At 50.0% G+C, this 5433-nt stretch overlaps 1 non-coding gene across 1 annotated transcript; it reads left to right on the top strand.

Moving 5' to 3' along the window:
* Positions 1-3436: 3436 nt before the first annotated feature.
* On the top strand, positions 3437-3508 carry trnag-ucc. The gene has a single exon. It is a non-coding gene; the product is annotated as a tRNA-Gly (tRNA).
* The last annotated feature ends 1925 nt before the right edge of the window (positions 3509-5433 follow it).

The following is a 5433-nucleotide window of genomic DNA, read 5'->3' as shown; positions in this document are numbered from 1 at the left end:
TGTGATGTCTTCACTCTCACTGGTGTAAAATTTCCACTACACTCTCACTGAATATCTCCACCCCCCCCCCCCCCCCATTCCAACAGCAGTGTTCTCCAGAGGGCGTAGAGTCATACAGCACAGACACAGTTCTGTTGACCCACCAAGTCCATACCGGCATCAACTACCCATCTCTACTGCTCTCTTTAAAAGTACGGCCAAATATTCTGTTTAATGCTTTGACGACTGAAGGATTTAGGGCAGTCCAGTGGGGACACCCCTCAAAGTAGGAAAGGGAGATCACCCCATGGGACCACATGAGTGGATCGGATGCCTGGCATAATCACGTATTCTGCACTGTTCTTGGTTTGTATATATTTATTATTCTGAAGCAAGTTTATTTTGGTGAAAAAAATCCAGATACTTTGTATCAAGTTGTGCACAGAGCCGAAGCATGTGGACATCAAATATCAATACCTGCTGAGGTTCTACCTGCCCCCAGTTTTGTGAAGGATGGGCCTGGCAGCGATCAGCTGGACATTACTGAATGACCTGTCCTTTGTGGATAAGTCTTTTCCAGACCAACACCTTTGACCATGTCCATTGTGCAGTGATCAGCATGGAACATCCTGCAGCCACTGCACAACAATAACTCGATGGATCCCGTGGCCTGGTTCCTTGAGCAGACTGGCCAGTTTGTCTGACTCAGCAGTGGCTCAGCTGTCGAGTTGCTGTCTTACAGCACCAAAGTCGTAGGTTCGATCCTGACTACGGGAGATATCTGTACGTACATTCTCCCCACGACTTGCATAGGTTTTGTCCGGGTTCTCTGGTTTCCTCCCGTACTCCAAAGATGTGCAGGTTTGTAGGTTAAATAGCTTTGGTAATATTTTAAATTGTCCCTAGTGTATGTCGGATAGTGGTGGTTTGCAGGGATCGCTGGTCGTCGCGGACTTGGTGGACCAAAGGGCCTATTTCCGTCTGCAGATGAGATGGTTGCCCACCTCTTCGCAGAGTATGGATTTGTGAAGAGGGTCTGAAGAATAATGCAACGGTCCTTGTCATGTTCATTGCAAATAGCTCCGAAACAAAAGACTGTCTCATATGCGTGCTGTTACTAGGGACACTTTCAGAAACGGACGTCAAGTGCTGGACCCCGGAGAGGTCCACTTCCCACTATCTCCATCGCAGGTGATAGATTTCTACGGTAGACTCATTGTCTCTGCCTCTTCGTGCCCCACCGAACACATCTCCACATACCTTGACTCCATCCTATCCCCCTTGGTCAAATCCCTTCCTACCTATGTTCAAGACACCTCAGACACTCTCCGCCGCCTCTGCGCATTCCATTCTCTAGGCCCTCACCCCCTCATCTTCACCATGGATGTCCAGCCACTCTACACCTCCATCCCCCACCAAGATGGCCTCAAAGCCCTCCGGTTCTTCCTCGACCAGAGGAGCAACCTATACCCAGCCACTGACACTCTCCTCCTTACTCTCAATAACTTCACGTTTGACTCCTCCCATTTCCTCCAAATACAAGGCGTAGCTATGGGGTCACGCATGGGCCCCAGCTACGCCTGCCTCTTTGTCGGGTGCGTCGAACAATCCTTGTTCAATACGTACCAGGGACCCATCCCCGACCTCTACCTCCGTTACATCGACGACTGCTTTGGGGCCACCTCCTGCACCCACACACAACTGACTGACTTCATCCACTTCACCACCAACTTCCATCCGGCACTCAAATACACCTGGACTATTTCCGACACTTCCCTACCATTCCTTGACCTCACTATCTCCATCGCAGGTGATAGACTTCTGACCGACATCCACTATAAACCCACTGACTCCCATGGCTATCTGGACTACACTTCTTCCCACCCTGCTTCCTGTAAGGACTCCATCCCGTAATCCCAATTCCTCCGCCTACGCCGCATCTACTCCCAGGATGAGGCGTTCCACGCCAGGGCATCTGAAATGTCCTCATTCTTCAGGGAACGGGGGTTCCCCTCCACCACCATAGATGAGGCTCGCACCAGGGTCTCTTCCATACCCCGCAACACTGCTCTCTCTCCCCATTCCCGCACTCGCAACAAGGGCAGAGTCCCCCTAGTCCTCACCTTTCACACACCAGCCGTCACGTACAACAAATAATCCTCCGTCATTTCCGCCACCTCCAACGTGACCCCACCACTCGCCACATCTTCCCATCTCCCCCCATGTCTGCCTTCCGCAAATACTGCTCCCTCCGCAACTCCCTTGTCAATTTTCCCCTTCCCTCCCGTACCACCCCTTCCCCGGGCACTTTCCATTGCAACCGCAAGAAATGCAACACCTGTCCCTTTACCTCCCCCCTCGACTCCATTCAAGGACCCAAGCAGTCGTTCCAGGTGCGACAAAGGTTCACCTATATCTCCTCCAACCTCATCTACTGCATCCGCTGCTCGAGATGTCAGCTGATCTACATCGGTGAGATTAAGCGGAGGTTGGGCGATCGTTTCGCCGAACACCTCGGCTCGGTCCGCAAGAACCTACCTGACCTCCCGGTGGCTCAGCACTTCAACTCCCCCTCCCATTCCCAATCCGACCTCTTGTCCTGGGTCTCCTCCATTGCCAGAGTGAGCAACACCGGCAATTGGAGGAACAGCACCTCATATTCCGCTTGGGGAGTCTGCAGCCTGCGGGCATTAACATTGAATTCTCCCAATTTTGTTAGCCCTTGCTGTCTCCTCCCCTTCATCAGCCATCGGGCTCCTCCTCCTCCTTTTTCCTTCCTTCTCCCCGCCACCCCTATCAGTCTGAAGAAGGGTTTCGGCCCGAAACGTTACCTATTTCCTTCCCTCCATGGATGCTGCTGCACCCGCTGAGTTTCTCCAGCATTTTTGTGTACCATCAAGTACTGGACATTGAGGGACTAAATGTGGTGAAGGTACCCCTTGAGCAAGAGATGGGATGTCACCCGGAGATAGGATATATATGAGTGTGAAGGATATTTTGTGCAAAGACATCTTAACACCACAGAGTATGATACTAGCAATATTTAATGATAAAGGTTCTTTTTCAGATACGTTCCATCTTTGAACATCACTTTCTCCCGAGAGATGGAATGGGGGATGGGAAGGGGGGGGGGGGGGGTGGGTGCATGGGGGAGCATCTCTGAAGAGAAGGAATAATGAATATCCAGTTGCTCATGTGAGATGCAGGGAAAAATTTGCAACTCATCGGGAATTCGTAAGTGGTTGCCGGTGTCGACTCTCAACATGAATCTGATCCCGGGTGAAGTTTAACCGGGTGTTGTGTTATTTCTGTTGGCTGGAGGATGGGCGCATCAAGTGGGCGGAACTGGAACTGCAGCAGAGTGAGAAATGATCCGTCAGCAAGCAGTACGACAAAAGTTGATCAACTCGTACAGCACTGGAGATATTCAGTACCTGAAGTCCTCCATTGCTATGTAGCGATGGTGGTATAGTGGTGAGCATAGCTGCCTTCCAAGCAGTTGACCCGGGTTCGATTCCCGGCCATCGCAGTTTGAACTATTTTAATTCACGAGCACCAGATTAACTTGCAGTGTTCAAAAGGGAACTGCAGATGCTGGAATATCGAAGGTTCACAAAATTGCTGGGGAAACTAAGCGGGAGCAGCAGCATCTATGGAGCGAAGGAAATAGGCGACGTTTCGGGCCGAAACCCTTCTTCAGAACTTGAGGGTTCCACGTTAACAAATTCTCATGTAACTTTGTGGACGGTTCGTACGAGTGTAAGCAACTTCCATCGCTATTTGCATGTACTATTCACAGCGAATCGGCATTAGAATTTTCGTCCCTCACATTTTCCCAGTGAATTGATGAAATGATCAGTGCTGCTTCTGACTCGCATTCTATTCCAGATTCCCAGAGCAAAGCGAGACACATCCCAATATGTGCAGGAATGAATTGCATTTGCTCTTTTGCACAAAAGGTGGAGTATCTAAGCGCGTCATGCAAAATATTTGGAGAAAATGTATGGGTGACGTTTCGGGGATGTGATGTCTTCACTCTCACTGGTGTAAAATTTCCACTACACTCTCACTGAATATCTCCACCCCCCCCCCCCCATTCCAACAGCAGTGTTCTCCAGAGGGCGTAGAGTCATACAGCACAGACACAGTTCTGTTGACCCACCAAGTCCATACCGGCATCAACTACCCATCTCTACTGCTCTCTTTAAAAGTACGGCCAAATATTCTGTTTAATGCTTTGACGACTGAAGGATTTAGGGCAGTCCAGTGGGGACACCCCTCAAAGTAGGAAAGGGAGATCACCCCATGGGACCACATGAGTGGATCGGATGCCTGGCATAATCACGTATTCTGCACTGTTCTTGGTTTGTATATATTTATTATTCTGAAGCAAGTTTATTTTGGTGAAAAAAATCCAGATACTTTGTATCAAGTTGTGCACAGAGCCGAAGCATGTGGACATCAAATATCAATACCTGCTGAGGTTCTACCTGCCCCCAGTTTTGTGAAGGATGGGCCTGGCAGCGATCAGCTGGACATTACTGAATGACCTGTCCTTTGTGGATAAGTCTTTTCCAGACCAACACCTTTGACCATGTCCATTGTGCAGTGATCAGCATGGAACATCCTGCAGCCACTGCACAACAATAACTCGATGGATCCCGTGGCCTGGTTCCTTGAGCAGACTGGCCAGTTTGTCTGACTCAGCAGTGGCTCAGCTGTCGAGTTGCTGTCTTACAGCACCAAAGTCGTAGGTTCGATCCTGACTACGGGAGATATCTGTACGTACATTCTCCCGATGACTTGCATAGGTTTTGTCCGGGTTCTCTGGTTTCCTCCCGTACTCCAAAGATGTGCAGGTTTGTAGGTTAAATAGCTTTGGTAATATTTTAAATTGTCCCTAGTGTATGTCGGATAGTGGTGGTTTGCAGGGATCGCTGGTCGTCGCGGACTTGGTGGACCAAAGGGCCTATTTCCGTCTGCAGATGAGATGGTTGCCCACCTCTTCGCAGAGTATGGATTTGTGAAGAGGGTCTGAAGAATAATGCAACGGTCCTTGTCATGTTCATTGCAAATAGCTCCGAAACAAAAGACTGTCTCATATGCGTGCTGTTACTAGGGACACTTTCAGAAACGGACGTCAAGTGCTGGACCCCGGAGAGGTACACTTCCCACTATCTCCATCGCAGGTGATAGATTTCTACGGTAGACTCATTGTCTCTGCCTCTTCGTGCCGCACCGAACTCATCTCCACATACCTTGACTCCATCCTATCCCCCTTGGTCAAATCCCTTCCTACCTATGTTCAAGACACCTCAGACACTTTCCGCCGCCTCTGCGCATTCCATTCTCTAGGCCCTCACCCCCTCATCTTCACCATGGACGTCCAGTCACTCTACACCTCCATCCCCCACCAAGATGGCCTCAAAGCCCTCCGGTTCTTCCTCGACCAGA

Source organism: Amblyraja radiata, chromosome 41 (assembly GCF_010909765.2).
Source record: "Amblyraja radiata isolate CabotCenter1 chromosome 41, sAmbRad1.1.pri, whole genome shotgun sequence".
Lineage (NCBI taxonomy): Eukaryota > Metazoa > Chordata > Chondrichthyes > Rajiformes > Rajidae > Amblyraja > Amblyraja radiata.
This window is presented reverse-complemented; position numbering and strand designations above follow the sequence as displayed.